This window comes from Balaenoptera borealis, assembly GCF_965194805.1.
Source record: "Balaenoptera borealis genome assembly, chromosome: 13".
Lineage (NCBI taxonomy): Eukaryota > Metazoa > Chordata > Mammalia > Artiodactyla > Balaenopteridae > Balaenoptera > Balaenoptera borealis.
Genome location: NC_138870.1, coordinates 72,977,305 through 73,004,326, shown reverse-complemented (window position 1 = coordinate 73,004,326; position 27,022 = coordinate 72,977,305). Strand labels below are relative to the sequence as shown.

The window sequence follows — 27,022 nt, the reverse complement described above, 5'->3', positions numbered from 1 at the left end:
CGAAAATTTTCAAACATGCTGAAAAAAAGGAATGAATTTTATAGTACACGTATACCCATATTTACATATACCCACTATTAATATTTTACTATACTTGCTTTATTATTTATCCTTCCATCTACGTATAGTCAATCCTTCCTTTTATATCAGTATATTTCAAAAAATATTTGTAGACATAGAGTACACTTCCTCATAAAAGCTTTAACATGTATATAATCACTTTAAGGTCAATATTTATTAACAACTTATTTTAAAATAAAATGTCCATATAATAAACTACACAAACCTTAAGTGTATTACTTCATGAATTTTGACACCTGTGCAGTCCAATCGCCTATCAAGGTACAGGACATTACCATTACACAAGAAAAGCCCTCATACTTTTTTTCTTTTTTTTCACATCTTTATTGGAGTATAATTGCTTTACAATGGTGTGTTAGTTTCTGCTGTATAACAAAGTGAATCACTTATACATATACATATGTCCCCATATCTCTTCCCTCTTGCATCTCCCTCCCTCCCACCCTCCCTATCCTACCCCTCTAGGTGGTCACAAAGCACCGAGCTGATCTCCCTGTGCTATGCGGCTGCTTCCCACTAGCTATCTATTTTACGTTTGGTAGTGTATATGTGTCCATGCCACTCTCTCACTTTGTCCCAACTTACCCTTCCCCCTCCCTGTATCCTCAAGTCCATTCTCTAGTAGGTCTGCATCTTTATTCCCATCTTGCCCCTAGGTTCTTCATGATCTTTTTTTTTTTTTTTTAGATTCCATATATATGTGTGAGCATACGGTATTTGTTTTTCTCTTTCTGACTTACTTCACTCTGTATGACATACTCTAGGTCCATCCACCTCACTACAAATAACTCAGTTTCGTTCCTTTTTATGGCTGAGTTATATTCCATTGTATATATGTGCCATATCTTCTTTATCCATTCATCTGTTGATGGACACTTAGGTTGCTTCCATGTCCTGGCTATTGTAAATAGAGCTGCAATGAACATTTTGGTATGTGACTCTTTTTGAATTATGGTTTTCTCAGGATATATGCCCAGTAATGGGATGGCTGGGTCGTATGGTAGTTCTATTTTTAGTTTTTTAAAGAACCTCCATACTGTTCTCCATAGTAGCTGTATCAATTTACATTCCCACCAACAGTGCAAAAGGGTTCCCTTTTCTCCACACCCTCTCCAGCATTTATTGTTTGTAGATTTTTTGCTGATGGCCATTCTGATCGGTGTGAGATGATACCTCATTGTAGTTTTGATTTGCATTTCTCTAATGATTAATGATGTTGAGCATTCCTTTATGTATTTGTTGGCAATCTGTATATCTTCTTTGGAGAAATATCTATTTAGGTCTTCTGCCCATTTTTGGACTGGGTTGTTTGTTTTTTTGATATTGAGCTGCATGAGATGCTTGTAAATTTTGGAGATTAATCCTTTGTCTGTTGCTTCATTTGCAAATATTTTCTCCCATTCAGAGTGTTGTCTTTTCGTCTTGTTTATGGTTTCCTTTGCTGTGCAAAAGCTTTTAAGTTTCATTAGGTCCCATTTGTTTATTTGTGTTTTTATTTCCATTTCTCTAGGAGGTAGGTCAAAAAGGATCTTGCTGTGATTTATGTCATAGAGTGTTCTCCCTATGTTTTCCTCTAAGAGTTTGATGGTGTCTGGCCTTACATTTAGATCTTTAATCCATTTTGAGTTTATTTTTGTGTATGGTGTTAGGAAGTGTTCTAATTTCATTCTTTTACATGTAGCTGTCCAGTTTTCCCAGCACCACTTATTGAAGAGGCTGTCTTTTCTCCATTGTATATTCTAGCCCCTTTATCAAAGATAAGGTGACCATATGTGCGTGGGTTTATTTCTGGGCTTTCTAGCCTGTTCCATTGATCTATATTTCTTTTTCTGTGCCAGTAAAAAACTGTCTTGATTACTGTAGCTTTGTAGTATAGTCTGAAGTCAGGGAGCCTGATTCCTCCAGCTCCGTTTTCTTTCTCAAGATTGCTTTGGCTATTCAGGGTCTTTTGTGTTTCCATACAAATTGTGAAATTTTTTGTTCTCGTTCTGTGAAAAATGCCATTGGTAGTTTGATAGGGATTACATTGAATCTGTAGATTGCTTTGGATAGTACATTTTCACAATGTTGATTCTTCCAATCCAAGAACATGGTATATCTCTCCATATATTTGTATCATCTTTAATTTCTTTCATCAGTATCATATAATTTTCTGCATACAGGTCTTTTGTTTCCTTAGGTAGGTTTATTCCTAGGTATTTTATTCTTTTTGTTGCAGTGGTAAATGGGAGTGTTTTCTTAATTTCACTTTCAGATTTTTCATCATTGTATAGGCATGCAAGAGATTTCTGTGCATTAAATTTGTATCCTGCTACTTTACCAAATTCATTGATTAGCTCTAGTAGTTTTCTGGGAGCATCTTTAGGATTCTCTACGTATAGTATCATGTCATCTGCAAACAGTGACAGCTTTACTTCTTCTTTTCCAGTTTGGATTCCTTTTATTTCTTTTTCTTCTCTGATTGCTGTGGCTAAAACTTCCAAAACTATGTTGAATAATAGTGGTGAGAGAGGGCAACCTTGTCTTGTTCCTGATCTTAGGGCAAATGGTTTCAGTTTTTCACCATTGAGGACGATGTTGACTGTGGGTGTGTCATATATGGCCTTTATTATGTTGAAGAAGGTTCCCTCTATGCCTACTTTCCAGAGGGTTTTTATCATAAATGAGTGTTGAATTTTGTCAAAAGCTTTCTCTGCATCTATTGAGATGATCATATGGTTTTTCTCCTTCAATTTGTTAATATGGTGTATCACGTTGATTGATTTGCATATATTGAAGAATCCTTGCATTCCTGGGATAAAACCCACTTGACCATAGTGTATGATCCTTCTAATGTGCTGTTGGATTCTGTTTGCTAGTATTTTGTTGAGGAGTTTTGCATCTATGTTCATCAGTGATATTGGCCTATAGTTTTCTTTCTTTGTGATATCTTTGTCTGGTTTTGCTATCAGGGTGATGGTGGCCTCCTAGAATGAGTTTGGGAGTGTTCCTCCCTCTGCTATATTTTGGAAGAGTTTGAGAAGGATAGTGTTAGCTCCTCTCTAAATGTTTGATAGAATTTGCCTGTGAAGCCATCTGGTCCTGGGCTTTTGTTTGTTGGAAGATTTTTCATCACAGTTTCAATTTCAGTGCTTGTGATTGGTCTGCTCATATTTTCTATTTCTTCCTGTTTCAGTCTCAGAAGGTTTTGCATTTCTAAGAATTTGTCCATTTCCTCCAGGTTGTTTATTTTATTGGCATAGAGTTTCTTGTAGTAATCTCTCATGATCGTTTGTATTTCTGCAGTGTCAGTTGTTACTTCTCCTTTTTCATTTCTAATTCTACTGATTTGAGTCTTCTCCCTTTTTTTCTTGATAAGTCTGGCTAATGGTTTATCAATTTTGTTTATCTTCTCAAATAACCAACTTTTAGTTTTATTGATCTTTGCTATCATTTCCTTCATTTCTTTTTCATTTATTTCTGATCTGATCTTTATGATTTCTTTCCTTCTGCTAACTTTGGGGTTTTTTTGTTCTTCTTTCTCTAATTGCTTTAGGTGTAAGTTTAGGTTGTTTATTTGAGATGTTTCTTGTTTCTTAAAGTAGGATTGTATTGCTATAAACTTCCCTATTATAACTGCTTTTGCTGCATCCCATAGGTTCTTGGTCGTTGTGTTTTCATTGCCATTTGTTTCTAGGTATTTTTTGATTTCCTCTTTGATTTTTTCAGTGATCTCTTGGTTATTAAGTAGTGTGTTGTTTAGCCTCCATGTGTTTGTATTTCTTACAGATTTTTTCCCCTGTAATTGATATCTAGTCTCATAGCATTGTGGTCGGAAAAGATACTTGATACGATTTCAATTTGCTTAAATTTACCAAGGCTTGATTTGTGACCCAAGATATGATCTATCCTGGAGTATGTTCCATAAGCACTTGAGAAGAATGTGTATTCTGTTGTGTTTGGATGGAATGTCCTATAAATACCAATTAAGTGCATCTTGTTTACTGTATCATTTAAAGCTTGTGTTTCCTTATTTATTTTCCTTTTGGATGATCTGTCCATTGGTGAAAGTGGGGTGTTAATGTCCCCTACTATGATTGTGTTACTGTCGATTTCCCCTTTTATGGCTGTTCGTATTTGCCTTATATATTGAGCTGCTCCTATGTTGGGTGCATAAATATTTACCATTGTTATATCTTCTTCTTGGACTGATCCCTTGATCATTATGTAGTTTTCTTCTTTGTCTCTTGTAATAGTCTTTGTTTTAAAGTCTATTTTGTCAGATATGAGAATTGCTACTCCAGCTTTCTTTTGATTTCCATTTGCATGGAATATCTTTTCCCATCCCCTCACTTTCAGTCTATATGTGTCCCTAGGTCTGAAGTGGGTCTCTTGTAGACAGCATATGTACGGGTCTTGTTTTGTATCCATTCAGGCAATCTATGTCTTTTGGTTGGAGCTTTTAATCCATTTACATTTAAGGTAATTATCGATATGTATGTTCCTATTCCCATTTTCTTAATTGTTTTGGGTTTATTATTGTAGGTCTTTTCCTTCTCTTGTATTTCCTGCCTAGAGAAGTTCCTTTAGCATTTGTTGTAAAGCTGGTTTGGTGGTGCTGAATTCTCTTAGCTTTTGCTTCTTTATAAAGGGTTTAATTTCCCCTGTCAAATCTGAATTAGATCCTTGCCTGGTAGAGTAATCTTGGTTGTAGGTTCTTCTTCTTCATCACTTTAAATAAGTCCTGCCACTCCCTTCTCTCTTGCAGAGTTTCTGCTGAAAGATCAGCTGTTAACCTTATGGAGATTCCCTTATGTGTTATTTCTTGTTTTTCCCTTGCTGCTTTTAATATTTGTTAATTGTATTTAATTTTTGATAGTTTGATTAATATATGTCTTGACGTGTTTCTCCTTGGATTTATCCTGTATGGGACTCTCTGTGGTTCCTGGACTTGATTAACTATTTCCTTTCCCATATTAGGGACGTTTTCACCTATAATCTCTTCAAATATTTTCTCAGTCCTTTTCTTTTTCTCTTCTTCTTCTGGGACCCCTATAATTCGAATGTTGGTGCATTTAATGTTGTCCCAGAGGTCTCTGAGACTGTCCTCAATCCTTTTCATTCTTTTTTCTTTATTCTGCTCTGCAGTAGTTATTTCCACTATTTTATCCTCCAGGTCACTTGTCCGTTCTTCTGCCTCAGTTATTCTGCTATTGATCCCTTCTAGAGAATTTTTAATTTCATTTATTGTGTTTTTCATCACTGTTTGTTTGCTCTTTAGTTCTTCTAGGTCCTTGTTAAACATTTCTTGTATTTTCTCCATTCTATTTCCAAGGTTTTGGATCATCTTTACTATCATTATTCTGAATTCTTTTTCAGGTAGACTGCCTATTTTCTCTTCATTTGTTAGGTTTGGTGCGTTTTTGCCTTGCTCCTTCATCTGCTGTGTGTTTCTCTGTCTTCTCATTTTGCTTAACTTATTATGTTTGGGGTCTCCTTTTCGTAGGCTGCAGGTTCGTAGTTCCCGTTGTTTTTGGTGTCTCTCTCCAGTGGCTAAGGTTGGTTCAGTGTGTTGTGTAGGCTTCTTGGTGGAGGGGACTAGTGCCTGTGTTCTGGTGGATGAGGCTGGATCTTGTCTTTCTGGTGGGCAGGTCCATGTCTGGTGGTGTGTTTTGGGGTGTCTGTGGCCTTATTATGATTTTAGGCAGCCTCTCTGCTAATGGATGGAGTTGTGTTCGTGTCTTGCTAGTTGTTTGGCATAGGGTGTCCAGCACTGTAGCTTGCTGGTCGTTGAGTGGAAGTGGGTCTTGGCACTGAGATGGAGATCTCTGGGAGATTTTCACCGTTTGATATTATGTGGACCTGGGAGGTCTCTTTGGACCAGTGTCCTGAACTTGGCTCTCCACCTCAGTGGCACAGCCCTGATGCTTAGCTGGAGCACCAAGAGCCTGTCCACCACATGGCTCAGGATAAAAGGGAGGAAAAAAAGAAAGAAAGAAAGAAGAAAATAAAATAAATGTAAAATAAAATAATATAAAGTTATTAAAAAAATTATTATTAAGAAAAAAATTTTTTGAGTAATTAAAAAAAAAAAGGACAGACAGAACCCTAGGACAAATGGTAAAAGCAAAGCTATACAGACAAAATCAAACACAGAAGCATATATATACACACTCACAAAAAGAGAAAAAGGGAAAAATATATATATATATCGTTGCTCCCAAAGTCCACCTCCTCCGTTTGGGATGATTCGTTGTCTATTCAGGTGTTCCACAGATGCAGGCACATCAAGTTGACTGTGGAGATTTAATCCGCTGCTCCTGAGGCTGCTGGGAGAAATTTCCCTTTCTCTTCTTTGTTCGCACATCTCCTGGGGTTCAGCTTTGGATTTGGACCCGCCTCTGCGTGTAGGTCTCCTGAGGGTGTCTCTTCTTCGCTCAGACAGGACGGGGTTAAAGGAGCAGCTGCGTTGGGGGCTCTGGCTCACTCAGGCCGGGGGGGGAGGGAAGGGTATGGAATGCAGGGCGAAGCCTGCGGCGTCAGAGGCCGGCGTGACGTTGCAGCAGCCTGAGGCGCGCAGTGCGTTCTCCCGGGGAAGCTGTCCCTGGATCACGGAACCCTGGTGCTGGCGGGCTGCTCAGGCTCCCGGGAGGGGAGGTGTGAATAGCGACCTGTGCTTGCACACAGGCTTCTTGGTGGCTGCAGCAGCAGCCTCAGCATCTCATGCCCGTCTCTGGGGTCCGCGCTGATAGCCGCGGCTTGTGCCAGTCTCTGGAGTTCATTTAAGCGGCGCTCTGAATCCCCTCTCCTCGCGCACCAGGAAACAAAGAGGCAAGACAAAGTCTCTTGCCTCTTCGGCAGCTCCAGACTTTTCCCCGGACTCCCTCCCGGCTAGCTGTGGCGCACTAGCCCCTTCAGGCTGTGTTCACACAGCCAACCCCAATCCTCTCCCTGGGATCCGACCTCCGAAGCCTGAGCCTCAGCTCCCAGCCCCCGCCCGCCCCGGCGGGTGAGCAGACAAGCCTCTCGGGCTGCTGAGTGCTGGTCGGCACTGATCCTCCGTGCGGGAATCTCTCCGCTTTGCCCTCCGCACCCCTGTGGCTGCGCTCTCCTCCGTGGCTCCGAAGCTTCCCCCCTCTGCCACCCGCAGTCTCCACCCGCGAAGGGGCTTCCTAGTGCGTGGAAACCTTTCCTCCTTCACAGCTCCCTCCCACTGGTGCGGGTCCCGTCCCTATTCTTTTGTCTCTGTTTTTTCTTTTTTCTTTTGCCCTACCCAGGTACGTGGGGAGTTTCTTGCCTTTTGGGAGGTCTGAGGTCTTCTGCCAGCGTTCAGTAGGTGTTCTGTAGGAGCTGTTCCACATGCAGATGTATTTCTGATGTATTTGTGGGGAGGAAAGTGATCTCCGCCTCTTACTCTTCTGCGATCTTGAAGCTCCTGTCCCCTCATACTTTTTTATAGTCAGTCTCCTCCCCCATCAAACCCCAGATGCAACCACAATCCTGATTAATTTCACCTCTTTTAGAACTCCATATAAATGAAACCATACTACAGGTACTATTTTGTGTAACCTTCTTTCATTTAGCATGGTTTCTTGAGATTTTTACATGCTACTGTGTTTATTGATAGTATCTTCATTTTTATTGCTGAGCAGTTTTCCATCATATGAATATGCCTTACTTTTTTAATCCATTCTTTTGATGGCAACTTGGGAAGTTTTCAGTTTTTACCGATTTTACTCAAATCTGCTATGAGCTTTCTTGACAGTTGGTGCATACATATGTTCTTACTGCTCTTGGGTAAATACTTAGGATTGCAATTGTGGGGTCATATGACAGAGGTATCTTTAGGTTTATAAGACACTGTCAGATATTTTTCTCAAAATGATTATAACTTCTAGTTTTATTTTCTTGTTAAGTTCTAATTTAGAAATTAAATTTTCCTACTTATTCCCTGGTAAAGGAGAGGTCCACAGGAAAAATAAGGCATTACACAGCAGAATGACTCTGGCAGTAGAGCCAGTGCTTTTAAACCAAGAGGGAGGGGATATGGGGATATATGTATACATATAGCTGATTCACTTTGCTATACAGCAGAAACTAACACACCATTGTAAAGCAATTATACTCCAATAAAGATGTTAAAAAAAAAAAAAAAGCCAGCCAAGGCATTAAGAAATATACCTCCACTGATGATGCCTGAGATTTTGGCTTTCACAGTTTGAACAGTGGGCACCATTTACTTGGTGAGATGGGGAAGACAGGTTTGACATGGGAGTAATCAAAACAAAAAAAGTCAACTTCATAGAAACAGTAGAATGGTGGTTGCCATGGGCTGGGGGTAAGGGAAATGGGAAAATGTTGGTTGAAGGGTACAAACTTTCAGTTATAAGTTGAATATATTTTGCAGATCTAATGTATAGCATGGTGACTATAGTTAATGTACTATTATATTGTATACTTCAAATTTGCTAAAAGAGTAGATCTTAAGCATTCTAACTACCAAAAAAAGGTAACTATATGAGGTGATGGATGTGTTAATTAACTTGGTTGTGGTAAATATTTCACAATGCATATGTATATCAAATTATCATGCTGTACACTCTAAATATATATAATTTTCACTTGTCAAGTATACCTCAATAAAGTTGGAGGGAAAAAAGGTAAAAAAAAAAAAAAAAAAAAAAAGATGCACAAAGACTGAAAGCGAACAATTTTATACAAAAGTAAGTACATGTTATTTTTAAGAGGTATTTAATTTGAAATCACTATGTAGAATACTCTAGAATCTTATTTAAAATAATATAGCCTTTATTCCTATAAAGACAAATAAAGCATAACAGCATTTCTTTAATTACATTTACTTAAGTGTTGGACATCAGTATGTACTCTTTTGAACCAAACCTAATTTAAACCATAATTAAAATGAAATTTATTTTTAATATAGACTCAATGGCAGATATCAGTTTCCTAAGGTTGCCCTACCAAACTACTAGATTATGTAACTTAAAACAACACAAATGTATTGTCTCACAGTTCTGAAGGCTTAGAAATCTGAAATCAAGGCAATGGCAGGACCATGTTGTTTCTGAAACCTGTAGGGGAAAATTTTTCCTGGCCTCTCTCCTACTTTCTGGTGGTTTGCCAACAATCCTCAGCATCCCTTGGCAGCTTTAGCACTTCAGTCTCTGCCCCTGTTTCACATGGTAGTCTCTCCTAACGCATTTGTGTCTCTTCTCTTCTTATAAGAACACCAGTCCTATTGTGTTATGGCTCACCTAATGACTTCTTCTTAACTTGATTACATCTGCAAAAACTTTATTTCAAAATAAGGTCACTTTCATGGTTACTAGTGGTTAAGACTTCTCCATATCTGTTTAGGGGTCACAATTCACCTCATAACATAGACTATAAGATATTTGATTTATTTCCCATTGTGGATAGGTGTGATATGGTGACAATATTTAAATTTTAGTCATTTCCTTCTTAAATATCTGAGGATGTTTGATGATGCAGAAATGATTTGACTGTTGGAATAAGTATATATTTTGCATTTTGAATAGAAGATTTTTTTTATCTTGTTAGTCTAATAGCTTTAGAAGCAATCATATAGAAAGTAGATTACAGAAATGACTGTTTCCTTCAAGCTCTTACATAAAAACACCAAAACCAATAACAACTCATTTCACAAAATTAGCAAAACATTACTCACTGAAAAATATCAGCTTAAAGAGTGAACTTGTACAACTCTGCATCAAGAAAGCCTATTTGCCAACAAAAAATATTTGGGATAGCTGGAGAACAACTTCTATTTTTTTTTTTAATATGATACACTCAAAGATTGTGCTTATTAGCTATAGTTCTAGCAAAGCCATTCATTTTCTCTCTTGCTTCAGACTAATGGAAGTTTCACATCAAGAAGATATGAAAGCTCCTAAAAGTACTTAAATTCCATAAGGAAATAGAACTTCCTCACCTTGTGTCATTTTGAGACATTAACCTCAACTCAACTGTAGTTTTACTTGCAATGCTCACCATCTGTTCTAGTAGATAGAAAAAACATGACAGACATATAGAAATCAAGAGAGAAAGAGAAAGAGAGAAGATATTGGTTTCAAGCAATGTAACAAAGCATAAACTACAAAATTCTAAAGTAATTAATCCTTTGAAAATAATTGTGTTCTAGCAAAAGTGAAAAAGAAAATATACTAATTACCTGTGAATCTTGGGCAACATTATAAGTTCAAGACAGAATATATATTTTTTTGTTCTGTGTACAGAGGGTAAAAATGTAATAGCCTGCATTACAATATGCAGAAACTGAGGGTCAGCGTTATCTAAGGTGACATAGCTAGATAAGGCCAGAGACTTGAATTTGATTGATTTCTTTTAAAACTCTGAAGGTTAGTAATTTTACTTTAAAAAAAAATTCATACTTTAACCATTCTCCAGAGTTTATCTACAAGGCTTAGTTTTAAGTCCCAGCTGTATAAAAGACTGAGTCAAAGTAGAGAGAAGTGTTAATAATATCTTCAAATGCAATTCTATCATAAGATTCTGATTTTATCTAATCCTATGGTCACAGTGCAGCTAGTGGTATCCTTTAAAGAATTAACAGTTTATAAGTGTGTGTAAGTAATTCCATTAGATTCTAAGTCTTGTATTTCAATTAGGAAATTCAGAGAAGCCAGCATGGTTTGTAGGCTGAAAGGTCAGAATACAGACGTAATCAATAAATAATACTAACAACTTAGAACATTTACCTTAAAAGAATAGGTATGCCGCATAGCCAAAGCAATCTTGTGAAAGAAAAACGGAGCTGGAGGAATCAGGCGCCCTGACTTCAGACTATACTACAAAGCTACAGTAATCAAGACAGTATGGTACTGGCACAAAACCAGAAATATAGATCAATGGAACAGGATAGAAAGCCCAGAGATAAACCCACACACATATGGTCACCTTATCTTTGATAAAGGAGGTAAGAATATACAATGGAGAAAAGCACCCTCTTCAATAAGTGGAGCTGGGAAAACTGGACAGCTACATGTAAAAGAATGAAATGAGAACACTTCCTAACACCATACACAAAAATAAACTCAAAATGGATTAAAGACCTAAATGTAAGGCCAGACACTATAAAACTCTTAGAGGAAAACATAGGCAGAACACTCTATGACATAAAACACAGCAAGATCCTTTTTGACCCACCTCCTAGAGAAATGGAAATAAAAGCACAAATAAGCAAATGGGACCTAATGAAACGTAAAAGCTTTTGCACAGCAAAGGAAACCATAAACAAGACAAAAAGACAACCGTCAGAATGAGAGAAAATATTTGCAAATGAAGCAACTGACAAAGGATTAATCTCCAAAATTTACAAGCAGCTCATGCAGCTCAATATCAAAAAAACAAACAACCCAATCCAAAAATGGGTAGAAGACCTAAATAAACATTTCTCCAAAGAAGATATACAGATTGCCAACAAATACATAAAGGAATGCTCAACATCATTAATCATTAGAGAAATGCAAATCAAAACTACAAAGAGATATCACCTCACACCAGTCAGAATAGCCATCATCAAAAAATCTAGAAACAATAAATGCTGGAGAGGGTGTGGAGAAAATGGAACACTCTTGCACTGTTGGTGGGAATGTAAATTGATACAGGCACTATGGAGAGCAGTATGGAGGTTCCTTCAAAAACTACAAATAGAACTACCATACGACCCAGCAATCCCACTACTGGGCATATACCCAGAGAAAACCATAATTCAAAAAGAGTCGTGTACCCCAATGTTCATTGCAGCACTATTTACCATAGCCAGGACATGGAAGCAACCTAAGTGTCCATCGACAGATGAATGGATACAGAAGATGTGGCACATATATACAATGGAATATTACTCAGCCATAAAAAGAAACGAAATTGAGTTATTTGTAGTGAGGTGGATGGACCTAGAGACTGTCATACAGAGTGAAGTAAGTCAGAAAGAGAAAAACAAATACCATATGCTAACACATATATATGGAATCTTAAAAAAAAAAATGGTTCTCATGAACCTAGGGGCAGGAAAGGAATAAAGACACAGATGTAGAGAATGGACTTGAGTACACGGGGAGGGAGAAGAGTAAGCTGGGATGAAGTGAGAGAGTGGCATGGACATATATACACTACCAAATGTAAAATAGATAGCTAGTGGGAAGCAGCCACATAGCACAGGGAGATCAGCTCGGTGCTTTGTGACCACCTAGAGGGGTGGGATAGGGAGAGTGAGAGGGAGGGAGACGCAAGAGGGAAGAGATATGGAGATATATGTATATGTATAACTGATTCACTTTGTTATAAAGCAAAAACTAACACACCATTGTAAAGCAATTATAGTCCAATAAAGATGTTAAAAAAAAAAATAGGATAGGTATGTACGTTTAAACTAAATTGTAAATTCTCCTGCCTTCATTTGTTATTAGAGCAATATAACTGAAATTAGTTCCACAAAGTAAGTGAGAGAATTAAAATGTTTGGAGTTACAATGAGAGTACTGGAAAAAGATGTGAGCAAAAAAAGGGAAGTAAAATTATTATCAGAAAACTAAGGAAAAAAAGTTTGAAGCTCTGTTCTATGAGCTGATGACAAAAGCTTGCACCTTCACAAAGTGAGAGGAGTTAAGCCCTCAACTCCTTTCCTCAGGGTAAAACTTGTCGTTGTTTCTCGGAATCTTGATCCCTTAGCTTTCATTCCCCATACCACCATCCCTCAAAACAAACAGAGGTAGCAAAACTGTGTCAACTTTTGAGATCACTGGTTGGCTTGCAGTCTCCGATTTCCTAATCTTCTGAAAGCATAGAATAGATCAGGCTAGAAAAGTAAGTAAATAGCTAAACAAACAAAAAGACTTCCCCTGTTGCCTCTGTCCCACTGGCAATTTCCTACAAAACATAGATCCTTGCACAGCAGAGGCAATAAAATTCTCCTAAAGTTTATTTACAACTTGACTTTTTAAAAAAATGTTCAACTGTTTATGTGAACAGATGTGTCAAAGCTTATATTTATTTGAAGCGTTTTAGAAAACCTGCATTTATTAACTTATTTCAATTACCAGAAAGTTTAAATCCATGTGTATTTACACATTGGAACAAAATATTGATTCAGGAAAGAATAATTACAATGAATATTAATGCTACGTTGGGACTGAGACAAGAAACAGTTTTTATTCAGATATGGATTAACCCTAAAGTTTTATAAGTGAATAAAAAAGATTAATGAAATATTATAATAATACAGAGCATAAATCATTTTCTCTTTGGAAGTTGACAGGAGTTCATGTTGCTTATTCACCTATTGGTAAATAGGTAAATATTCTTATAAATGCTGTATTTTTAATCAAATCTAAGATTCCATTCATCATAAACCTCGATAGTACCTTTTTGTGGAAAGTTGCACCAATGCACACAACAATTCAGAATGAGGCTTGATTGGAGAAATATTAAATTGAGAAAAAACTTATTTTGACAAGAAAAGAAATATGATGTGACATTTTAGAATACATTTCTTTATTTTTTATTTATTAAAGTGGAAACACTTTGCAGCAGGATGGTACAGTCATCCTGTGGTATAGCACTCCATCCATCAATATAGAAAAAGCAAATGAAATTAGAGAAGATTATGTCTTTTAAAAAAAATAAAGAAACAGCCATGCAAATACTGTACCATACATTTGGTGAGACAGTGCACAAACATAAAAGCAAAAAAACTTCTGTACGAAGAAACACATCACTCATTAAATACAATGTATCCTAAAGTGGTACTAATTTGTAATTCATAAGAATCGCAGTATGCTGACTGGAACTTACTTTCTACACTCTAAAAGATAAAAAAAGGTTTTCCAGGCAAGTTGATGATGTAAACAAGGAAATCATTTATCCTACTTAAGAGTGAAGGTCAGCAAACTTTTCAAGGTTTGGCAACAGTATTGTTAAAAAACAAAGGAGCTCGTGATAAATGATTCCTATTTCCTATCTTGAAAAGTACTGAAAAGACTCCCGGAGATACAAAGGCCAGCTTAACATGACCTCTTTCCTTCCTTAAAGCTTTGAGATGGTCAGACTTCTCACTGTTAGTGAGGCCCCGAGTGTGGATGAGTTAATGAGTACCTAACATTTACTGCTTGATAAAATGTAAAGAGCTGAGGCGTAGAATTAAAAAGAGTTACTGTCTTTCAGTGCTCCCTCTGGCCCTCACCAGATTAGATTTGGTGTCTCTGAGTCCCAGTATCACACAGCAAATATTTCATTTAGAGCAATTGGCCCACTGTTTTGAATTGATTTAATTGTTCTTAGAGCTCCCTTTTTAGACTGTTAACTTCCCTATTTTAGGATCATATTTAGTATAACTTTTATATCTCAGTGGCTAGTGACTGCCTAGAGTATTGTGGGTGCTTAAAAAGTGTTGAAATGACTTAAATAATTGTTATTTTGGGTTATTTATGAAAATAAGCTTCATGGGAAGTTTTGGGTGGTTTTTGGCAAAAAAAAAAAAAAGGTGACTTTCATTTAAGTTCATGCTAGTGGCATTAATTTGAAATTATGAAATAAAATGAACAAAGAATAGTATTGCTTTTAAATAATAGGTCTTTTTCTTGATTTGGAAGAATACATTCAATTTTATATTATTAAAACAATATATGTGTTTTAAAATAACACAAATTTTTTATCTACTTCTGTCTTTCTCATATAGAAGCAGATAGTAGCTCTGTTCAGTCCTGGACATGGAGGGGAAGTAAATTCTTCTGCATCCTGCATCTATATTCCTCTGCTTGAAATTTCCACCTTTGCCTAGAGGGACCTCAAGTATCATTTGTTTCCGGGTTTTACTGAGATCTCAATGTTATGGATGGAGATAGTATAATCTCCCACTTGACTTGATAGTGTTATGCAGTGCAACTTTATTTTATACTCAGTCCATGAAATGCAAGTACAACTGATTTTTCACAGGAATTCAGAGAGGCAGAGAGAGAGGGCCAGTGCTCCGTGGCAGGTAATACTAAATAAAACCATAAAATGCAATCTAATGTTTTTCAATAACAGGATGTTGACAAGCTGCCTATGTATGGAATTTGAGGATACTCAGTAGTTCTGTCACTTCTTGTATAAAACAATCACTTCAAATCTGTTCTTACCATAAAGGAACAACTCTTTGTCTTTCCCACCTCATTTCTAAATTCACACTTTGTATATTTAGACAGGTTTTGATCAATTTCCAGTCAACTGGTTTAAATAGCCTTGTTCAATTTCATTATTTTAATTTAAGAGGTGGTGGAGTTTCTGAAATATATGTATTTTAAAAATCTCAGGACCATGTCTTGATGGTTTGGAGCAGACAACTAGTTTCTGCTATAATTTACTTTCTAATAGAATACGGTATGTTTTCCTTCCATGATAGGTATTCTTGATGACTTTCATCTCAGTGTGAAGCTCCTGTCAATTCTTAACTAACAACAAAGGAAAAGAACAGAAGAAAAAAAAAAAATGAATGCACAGGAAGTAAAATGCCATTTCACACTGGGTGCTTTGTAAATGTGAGCCAACTCACACAAATCCTTTAGGCATCAGTAGAAATGGAGCTGAGCCAGAAGAGAAGAAAACATGTCCAAATAGAGAAAGTTTGCTCAGCAAATTGAAATTCAAGCCTGAAATTGAAAAGTTTGAGTTAAACCTACTGCAAAGGGCACAATTCATCCTTTACTCATTTTTTTCCTAAAATGCAAAGTTTATTAAATATTGATTTTTGTTACAGATTCTTTGCATATTTTCAGTCTCTCCTTCCACTTAATCTTCTGACATAGTAATTGTCACTCAGGTAAATGGGAATAAAAACATAATGCTAAATATCTGAACAATTTCATCTGAGTTTACACACAGAAGTAAAATATACTCTTCTGTGTAATTACAGCTCAATATGTAAAATATAATTTGGCCTATTGTCCCAAAGCAAAAACCTTTTATATTATTGCATAATATGTTTAATGAAAAACAGTTTAGGTATAATTTGGAAAACTTTTACATTAAATACTACGTGATTTCATCATTTGAGCTATGATGAAGCACAAATATAGCTCTCTCCATTTCTAAATTTTGACTGACATTGTCATTTCCTAACATTGGCGAGATACTTTTTCAGGTAGAACTTTACTGGCAAAACTCAGCATACTCTGTGTAGACATATGTGTTTGTATCTCTATTATATTTTTGTTCTTCATGACTAATTAAGTGGAATATTTTATAGTTAGTAACCATTTGGATTTTCATCTCACTGAAAGTCAGCTATAACATAGTGATTTCAGACTTTGCACTTTGAAACCAAATCTCACCAGGCTACACACTAACTAGTAATGTATGAAAATTCCATTTCTTCATATCCTCACAATATTTGATTCTATTGAACTTTCTAATAACAGTGAGTTTGTCTTCAAAGTTACTTCTTCAGATTTCTTTTTTATAGCCTTTGTCCATTTTTATTAGTTTCTTTCTCATTTTTGCTTCATTTACTAGAGATGGTCTAATGTTCTAAATATTAAGTTCTTATCAGCTTTTGTGTTGCAAATGTATCTTTACATAAATTTGTCCCTCAGTGAATAGAAATCATTGTTTTGAAATAGTTACCCCCATCTGTTTTTTGTCTTTAATGTTTTTCACTCTTTTGGTCTCTATAACGCTTTTCTCTAAACCAGGACCATAAACATGCTGCCCTGCATTCTCTTCTATTAGTTGTATTATGTATTTATATATTTATGCATGCATTTATCTATTTATCTATCACTTACATCATTTATCTATCTTTACCTTTATATTTTTCTCCACATAGTGAACCATTGTTTTCTAACATCATTTACTTTAAAATTCATTATTCTCCACTGAATTTTGGTGCTACATTTATCATATATCAAGTTCTTATATTTACATGACCTCCCTCTCTATTCTGTTTCATTTATCTGCATTAGTAACATAATGTTTGTTTTAATATGGCCTTATAGTATGTCTAAATAGATAGGATGAGCAATCCCAACTCTTTATTCTTCTTTTCTCAAAGTTGAGTTAGATTTTCCTAAATCTCCTAAGTTGAAAAACATAATCAAAGGAACAGCACACTCACAAATCTTGTCAGGATCAATTCTATCTTTTAAAAATAGACCCTTCTTCTGGTTTCTGAGTGATTTTCTGTAGACATCTCATCAGTCCCACACACATAGGTAGTATTATCAGCCAGGGATTTGGAAAGAGTTTACACTCAGACTTTTGTTCTTAACCCTTCAACAACTAACTCAATTCCACAATTTTCCCCTAAGTAATATTCATAGATTCAAATGTAGTTTAAATAAAACATCAGCAGATAGATGGGATAAAATTCCAAATATAATTCATTTTAAAAAATTTATTTTGATAAAGGTTTGTATCTCTATCTATGTATGTAGATATATAGGTATACACATATTTCCTGTCAACTGCAAAATTACAATATTACTGTGCTTCAGAGATTGAGCTATATACACCCCTACTTACCTTTTTTTAACAGGAATAAACTCCAGGACACAATCATCACAATTATTAAATATCCACAAGGTAATGTCATCACTCTTACATATTGATAACTCAGAGATTTTGTGAAGTATTCAAAAGCCCAGGTCACCTTGTCAATGGGGAAAATAGGGTATTACTTTGCCTCCCTGTGGATATCTTTTCTATTCATTTCATTGGGGTTATATCTTCTGTTAAGTTTTTCACTGTAGACTTAACCTTTCTTTTTTTCACTTGGGAAATATTTTCTTTTCTGGAGAAAAGGGAAATTTATGATTTCAATTTGTCTTCATCTGGCTTCTTTAAAAGAAAATATTTTAACCCTTGACTATTATACTTTCATAAAATGGTACAAAATAAAAGTTATCAGAAATATCTTTATAATTTTAGAAATTGAGTTTTAAAAGAATATTCAGATTAGGAAAAAAAGTCCATGTATCACAGTGAAATTTACATATATAATATTTTTAATAAATTATTTATAATTATTTTCAGGGAACTGTAGTACCTTGAGGATGGCTAGATCTTTGGAATTAAGGAATAGAGAGATAAGCAGGATGAAAGCATGAATAGCAAGTAGTTAAGGAATTTTGTACAAGGTTATTATTGTAGGATCATATTTTGTTTTCAAAGGATCATTCAAACAATGTGGTGAGTTGGTTGGAAGTGAACAAGGCCAACTGAGCAATTTTGAAATGATCGAAGGAAGAGATTTTGTGACAAGTGTTGTTGCAGTGGGGATTAGATTGATAAGTAGACAAAGATATCTAGGAAGTGTCATTGATAGCACTTATGGTTGATTTAGTGTTGGGAGGGATGGGTGAGAAAGAAGTAGGAATAAATGATGGAAGACTCACAAGTTTGTGGCTTAGACAGCAAAGTGCTTTGAGGTTCCATGTTCTAAGGGAAGATGGAAAGCAGCATGTTTAGGGGTTAAGATGATGAGTTCAGTTTCTGACTCTTTCACTTCATCTGAACACTACTCAAATGAGATAGCCACTAAGGAGTTGGAAATATGAACCATAAAGTAAGTCTGGCATAAAGCTAGAAATATTCAGGCAGTAAAATCACCATTGCTCCTTACCTAGAGTTCTGCAAAAACCTTTTCCGTGATCTAACATCTGTCTAGATATCCTACGTCATCTCATGCTGTTCTTTCTGTCTCTAGGGTCAAACTACTCCAGGTTTTTTTTTTGCCTAAGAATATACCAAGCTTTTATCCATCTCAGGGTTTTTGCCCTAGCTGCTCCTTCAGTATAGATCTTCCTTACAGAAGATAATTTCTGCCTCTCTTCCTGTGCATTTCACCACCTATATTTACTATGGTTTGTTTGCTTCATATCATATCACTAGTGATTAGAGAAGTACCTGGACTCAATACACATTTGTTGAATGAAAAAATCTACATTTGGATGTAGGAATGGACAAGATGAACCAGGGAATGTTGTCAGAGGAAAGAAGTGGACTCCTGGTAGAACCATGAATAACACCGTCTATAGGTAGATAGGCAGAAGAAAAGCCTCTGAAAGATTGAAAAGAAGAACCCTAAATGGAGGAGAAAACCCATAAATAGGAAAAAAAATCTAAGTTGAAATGTGCATATATATTAATCTTATAAAAATTTATCATATGAAAGGAAATGAGGGATAAAAATGTGGTATCTGGAGAGAGGCTTCTCTTTGCTTGCTTGTTTGTTTGTTTTACTTATTTTTGTTTGTTTTAAGTACAGCACAGGCTAGAGTTTATTAAAATCCTGCCTAAGATGAATTGGTAGAGTAGGGGGAGATAAGGACTCTAAGTCCAGGTGTAAAAATTTACCTTAACTTGAGAAAATATTGTTATATCTTCCATTGTAATAGAAAAGGAGGAGAAAAGAATGGGAGCAGATGCAGGTAAATTTGCAATCTTGGAGGCTTAATAAGTTAAGGGAGTTCTTATAAATAAGTATTTTTTATCTGTAAAATAACAATCAAAATGATCTGCTCAGGTTGATACTAAAGGTGAAAGAGTCATAGCCTTTAGAAAAGTGGAGGATAGAAAGTATATTACTAACCATTTTTCCCAGCATGTAATTAACTGTAAACCAGAGATAATAAAACTTTACTAAAATATTTCCCATTGCCTTACAAAGTCTAATGCATTCAGATCATCACAGCGTTCCCCTGAATCCACTTTTTGCACCCAAGATATTATATCTATCTTTTGGGGTGGGGGAGGGTCTTCAGGTTCTGCTTTCAGTCCCATACTGGGCCTGTTTCTCAGCTACCCTAACCCAACAGAAATATTTTAAGTAAAAATTTGAAAATTTGTCATCTTGCCCAATATGGTAAAGAAAGGAATGAGTTAAAACACTTTTGAGCCTGGGAAATGATTATCATGATGGTATAAATAAGTGTGAGGGGAAAGTTATATCTATATTTTGGAAATGTGTCATCTATAGAAAGGACAATTGGATTAGAAATTGGCAAAATGTCTCTAATGCTCTGATGAGAGAACAGAAATAATGATAGATGTTTTGAAGTATACTTACTTGAAACCAAAATAATCCATGAACTCTTGGGAAGAGGAATATAAAATTAGAAGTGTAATAGCAAAAGATCAAAACAATGTTTTCTTTTTTTGCTATGTAAATGTATTATTTATTCCAAAAATAAATAAAATTCACATTTTAAAGACTCAGTTCTCTCTAACATCAACTCTTTATTGTATCAACACTAGCTGAATCAAATATCACAAAGTAAACACCAAAGGCTTCTCAAAAATCATATTTACACAATGTTTTACAATATCTGGGAATGCTTATTCTACAGTAAGTTTTTAAATACTAAATTTGATCTGATGTCATATGTAAAAAAGTATGCATAGAAAAAGATTTTTAACATATGTACATATGCGCATAGAAGAAAACAGAAGGAAATACACCGAAATGCTAGCAGTGGTTGTCTGGGTGGTGGGATGCCAGTCGGCAGGCGGGCAGCCTCTTTATCTGGGAGCCGCATGGTGAGGGCCCTGCCACATCCTGCCCTGGATTTCTCTGCACAATCCGAGTGTTCTACCATGAGCATGCATTCTATCAGCAGAAATTCTTTTTGAAAATCACTGAGGACATGGGAATTCCCTGGTGGTCCAGCGGTTAGGACTCCTCGCTTTCACTGCCCGGGGCCTGGGTTCAATCCCTGGTCAGGGAACTAAGATTCCGCAAGCTGCACAGTGCGGCCAAAAAAAAAAAAAAAAAAATCACTGAAGATAGAAATCTCTTATCTTCACCTCTGCCTTGGTTGGGATGGTTACACGTGTGTTGACATTGGTCATGACCCCTCAAACCACACACTTAAAGTCTGTGCATTTATTATGTCAAGTATGCCTCAATTTTAAACTGTAGCAGGACAAAACCGGTCGCTGTGGAGCAGGGCTGCTTCACACCCACTCGCTTCTGGAGCAGAAGCCTCCCCCACCTGCACCTGTTTCCCCTCCATCCCGACTTCGGGAAGCATCCTTGTTCTGAACAGGATTCGGGGTAACTTAGGAATTGCTCTCAATACAGTATTTTAAAGTTGAGGAAATTGACAGGAAAGGAAATCAGTGGGAATATCGAGGTAGTAATGGGATAAGTTAGCACACAAAGGAGGCACAGTCGTGTCACCACGGCCAAAGTGGGGGCAGAGCGGGGGCCTTGTGGCCACAGGCCATCACGGGGCTGTGTGTCCCTTTCGGGCTCCAGGCACAGGGTCACAGTACCCTGGGGAGGAGCAGCCCAGCCTTCTGTGTCCTCCCCGACAGGTGTCTGGGGTGCAGAGATTCTGGCCCCGAGCTCTCTGGAGTTGGAAGTTCACTGGGCTCCTGGGGGGGCATGGCGGGGGCAGTACTGGCTGGAGTGGGGTTTTCCTTAGACAAGGTTCATGGAATGAGGGAAGTGAACAGACGAACCAAGGCGCTTTGCCCCAGACACGTGGGCCTCGTTCCAGGCGGAGCCATTGCTTTTGATAAGCCATCTAGGCCACCTGCCAACAGCCAAGAGCTGAGTCTCCTGGCTGGCTCTGGCCCTCCCCAGGCCTCCCTGCTCATTGCCAGGGTGATAGTGGTGATGGGGGTGGTGCTGGAGGGCCCAGGGGGGCGATAAGGCCAGCGCTGAGGCCCGCCCGTCCGCCCTCGCTCCGGCCAGCGGCAGCGGCCAGATTACCCCGAGGCTTCTCCGCCCTGCACTGTTGCTCTGGGTTCTCTGCTCCCACTGACGCCTGGGGTGCCCTGAGCCAGGCGCCCCCAGTGGGACTCAGTGGGAGCTGTGCCAGGAATCACGCCCCGCTCTACTGCCACAGGGCTTCCTCAGCCTTCCCTGTGGCTCTCTGTCCCCCCCTGTCCCACCCAGCCACGGCCGGGACACCAGCGGCTGAGGCCCTCCTGCCCTGCACCCCTCCAAGCTATGAAGCTGTGCTCCGGCTGGGCCCCCTGCTGTGGTGCCCACAACAACTCCTGCCCGCATCCTGCCCTGCGTGTCAGGACCAGCCAGGGGCTGCCTCCTGCTCCCCGGACAGTGGGTTCTGTGGGGTCCCCACCAGGGAGCCCCCCAACCTTGCATCACCCCATCCCCAGCCCAGGGGGCTCAAAGGAGTTTGTCACCAAAGGGGCAGCTGTAGGTCTAGCAGGGAAGCGGATGGGGGTCTAGCACTGGGCCTTGGGCCAGGAGGGCTGACCCCACAGAGGACAGAGCTGGGACCGGGGAGACATGAAGGGAAGTCCGCACGCCCAGGTCCCCCGTCAGGTGCCCAGGCTCTTTCCAGGCAGAAACTGCTGGGGCATAAGGGCGCCAAGAGTTGTCAACATCTCCCCAAGCCCAATCCCCAGAAGCCATGACGACCTGCTACTCTCGTCTGCACTTTCCACCTCCTCCAAAGGAATGCACCCTCCCCCAGCAACGCATCCCCGGTAAGAACGAAGATCAGGGGACTCTTGATGTCTCAAGTATTAAGGTAGAAGAGATACTAGTATCCACTGCCCCCAAGTGTCAAGGTTCAGAAAGGCTATTTAACTGGGCCAGGACACACAGCAGGAGGGGAGAAGCCCTCGCTCCCACCCAGAATCTAGGATCAGCACTGGGCTGTACACCCCTCCATTCCCCCCTCCTCCCCACCAGGGCTGTGTGCCCACCCACCCTACGCTTCCCAGGAACAGGGGTCACATCCTTTCCAGGGAAGGTAGGGAGCTTGGAGATGCTCCAAAACCCCTTTGAAAACAGTTGGGGACACTGAAGCCCAAAGCAGGGCAAAACAATGTTTTCTGAGATCAAAGTGAAATGGATGAAAAAGGAGCCAGCAAAGGAGGACACAGGCAAAAGTAAATGTTAAGACAAAGGTAATGAATCAAGATAGGGCGCACCTATAGAATGAGAGTGGGTTTCAATAAGTAGGTGAAGATTAAAAAAAAAAAAAATCAAAGCCAGTAGTACGTCTTACAAAATGAGAATACAGAAATGACCATGGGATTTTATAATTAGGAAAGCACTAGAAACTTGGAGAGGGTAATTTCATTAGAGTGATGGGTTTGGAAGTCAGTATATATAGTTGAGCAAGGAAGGGCTAGAAATAATATGACGGTGGACATGGTTGCTAAGTATTCTACATAAAGGTTTCGTACCATTGCACAAAGGAGAGAAGCAGATTGGGAGGAAGTACAGTAGGATAAAATTATATTAAATACCTTTTGCTCCTTTGGTTTTGTTTTTCAGAATATTCAAACCCTGTGAATATTTGCAAGCAGAGGAGAAGGAGTGCAGAGACAGGGTGTGCCAGACAGGAAGAGAATAAATTTGGCAGTGAAATTCTGGAATGGGAAAATGATAAAAACAGGGATTTAGGAAGAAAAAGCAGCTTTAATGAGTGTGGACAACACTTTTTTTCCCCCTTATGATAAAAGAAAGAAGATAGGAAAGTACAAATAAAGCGTCATGAGATTTGAATTAGAGAAAGCCAGGGGAGGAGTGGGATAGGAGACCCGAGGAAGATGTCACTTACAGTAGGGATTTGACTTGCTATTGGTTAACTAAGTAAAAGAGCTTCCAGAAGAGTCTCAGATACAGTTGGGCTGCATAGTAATTATTTTTATTTTTTTAGTTTCTGAAGTACCACATGCCAGGTATACTCCTAGATCCTGTAGTGTTTGTCTTGGTCTCTGTCTGCCTTGGTAGAGTTAACACTACATAGTGGGAGATGCTGTTACCAGGAGTTAGGGCCAAAGAATTAAAGAAGAAAAGTGAGACAGTACTGGGGTGTGGATTGCTTACCCTTTTTTGCACTGAACTACAAATAATGAAAAGTGACCCATAAAAATTTGGTTTACAGAGTAAGACTGTTTCCCAAATTAAAAAAAAAAAAAAAGTAGCAAAAACCAATGAAACAAGGAATAGGAAATGCCACAGTATCCAGAATTCAAAATTCCTCAATGGAAAGAGAGAGTAAACATTCCTCAATTCCCAAAGAAAGTAAAAATCCTGAGTTCTAGAGTTTCCATAATTGCAATGAACAGGCCAAAGTATGGTGATAAAGGTGAAAGGCAAAATGCTTTTTTAGAATAACCAGCTCATTATCTCATAATAATTAAATGATATTAAATATTAAGTTAGAGATATCTATTTATTTTCTTTTCCGCATCCAACCCCTTCCGGCACCTCCCACACATACACTTGAACAACCCATTCAAATCCATGAGAACTGAAGTAATCACATTTATAACTAAGATCATTTTCAGTCTTTACCTTAAACTAAATATCCAAATAATAAAAGCTCAACAGCTTGCCATAAAAATCTTATTTACTAGGGGTCGCACTAATGTTCAGAATATTTTCAAACATGCTCTTCTTCTTGGATCATTTGCATGTATCTCTACCCTGTATCCAACTAATTTTCTCATCTTTTCCTTTATGTTAAATTACACACCAATTAGCTTTCATTCATTGTTTGGAGATTAGCCCAAACTCTTTAAAATCATTAACAAATTGCCAGTTATGATCTAGAAGTCCCTAAGTCTCAGGTTAAAATAACAGTCATTTATTTCACCTTTCTGTCTCCCCAGTAATAATACATAATTCAAAGCAGCTATTTTATTTTCTTCTGTCAGGAAGGCTGTACCTACATGATTAAAATCACACTCCAAGCTCTATTATCAATTATACCAATTACGGTCAAATAGAATGGGACAGTAGTCTTTGGGGAAAAAAATATGAGCAATATAAACTGTTATTAATTTAAAGACATCATATGTACCGATGACAGCTTCTTCCAAAGTTATCATTAATTATTTCTAGACAGTCACCTATAATCACATGTCCAAAATCCACGTGTTATTGTGTGTTCCTTGAATTTCGGGGAAAATTAGGCCCCAGTGAAAATCAGTGTTTGCCAAATGGACTAGCTCTCCTGATGTCTTTGCTGAAACAGGAGCAGTAGTTGTTGTTTTTGGTTTTTTTGAAATAATAGACACAATAATTATGAATGTTGATGTCTTTCCAAAAAAAAAAATTACCAAAGTTCAACCTCTTTGTAGTAAGTTAAAATAATTGTTACATTTATATATCCTATATAAATATTTAATATTTATATTGTTATATTTGTATATCTAAAATATACTATATATTTTTCTTTAAAATAATATTTTAATTTTGTTATAAGATGAAATTGTTCTTAATTAAAAGTGTTTCTATAGTCAGGGTCATTAATGCTAATTTATGCAACAACAACAACAAAACAATAACAATAATCCAGAAGTACCAGTGGCTTAATGCAATTAAAGTTTATCTATTGCTCATCCCTTCCCAAGCGGTTTGCCTATAAACAGGTTCCTACCATCTTTTAATGCCTCCATCTTCGTCTTAAAGAAGTAAGTGTGAGGATCAAGGAGGAGATTTTATGGACCAAAGTTAGTCATAAGATCTCAAACTAATTGAAATGCAGACTGAAAAATGTAGCTTTAGCTATGCATCCAGGATAAAATGGAAACAGTTTGATAATTTTATAGCAGTATCTTTTTTTAACAATCTACCCTTCTGATCAACAAATATTCCTTTTACACTGTCTTCCATATTCTCAACTTCCCCAAATGGATAACCCCAAATCTTATCTAGTCACAACATCTCGTTTATGTTCTGCGATCTTTGAATGATGACAGTTGTCTTCATCATGTCCATGTATAGAACCACAAATGTGGTTCTGAAATCTGAAAACTAAAAAATCATGTTTTCTGCCCCCTGATCCTCCATGTACACCTACTAACAGACAGAGACAAAATTATCGCAACAACTGTTATTTGGAAAATGGGAGAATAGAAGGTACACAGAAGTTATTTATGGAATACAACTAGGCGGATATTGTAAAGTCCCACTTCCTGGAGAAAAAAGAAGGATCGTCAATTAGGCCTGATTATCTTCCCTCGGAAGAACTCCTGTGTTAAGAAAAACAAATTCAGTGAAGGTTGTTTCGTCTTATCCTTTGGGGCCATATCTGAAGTGGGTATTGAAGGATGTATCTTTCTTGACTGCCCAGCATACAGAACCCACCTCATGCTCATGGAAGTAGGGGTGTCTAAAAGTTGTTTTAAGCATTGCAGAGTCAAAGACTTTTTAATATGGATTTGTGGCTATTTGGCAATATAATTATTTTAAAAACTTGCAAACTATTTGCTTCCAGTCAGTTTCATGTAAAAGAAGCCAAAACTTCCAGACTTTGTTCTCAAATACGTTCCATTTCTTTGCTACCTTGATATCATCCCTCTCTCTGCCTCAACTTAAAGTCAGATAATCTTGAGCCTGTCAAGCTTGAATTGGCAGAATATAGCCTTCATTTGATCTTTGGCACAAATCTGAGGCACTCTGTGCAGCTGAGAAATCTCACTGGGTCTTGGTTCTTCAAAGTCCTTCAAATACCATCTCTTACTTCTTTTTCTAAACTTTTCTGTTCCCTTTCAATTCTACTTTAAACCTGCCAATTATTTTCTGTTTATATCTTTCTTGTAATACTTTGCTGAAGCCATCAATAATAATAATACTAACAGCTATGTTTTCCAAACATCTCTAGATCTACAAGCTCAGTAAGCTTTGGACTGCCTTCCAAACTACCATAAGTGACAGTTTTTAAATGCCTTTTCATTGTAATCACCAATTAACCAACCTGCTTTATTCTATTACTGAATAGATCTGTCTACTCCGAAGCTAATGTCACATATTCTAGTTTTTGTTAAATCAGCATCTCACTTCAAGGTACTGGTTTTTATATTAGTTGGTGTAATTAATGCTAGCTGCTGCAGTAAGTAATCTCAGTCCTTTTGTGTTACTCTCACTCATGCAAAGTCCAAAGTCCAATGTTCCTGATTGCACAGGTTTCCTGAGAAGTTCTTATACAAAA

General features: G+C 37.6%; 1 protein-coding gene across 5 annotated transcripts in view; it reads left to right on the top strand.

The window, feature by feature from the left end:
- The window catches only part of MGAT4C (MGAT4 family member C), a 605,093-nt gene that overhangs the window by 339,208 nt on the left and 238,863 nt on the right, over positions 1-27,022 (top strand). The gene's annotated exons all lie outside the window — the stretch shown is intronic.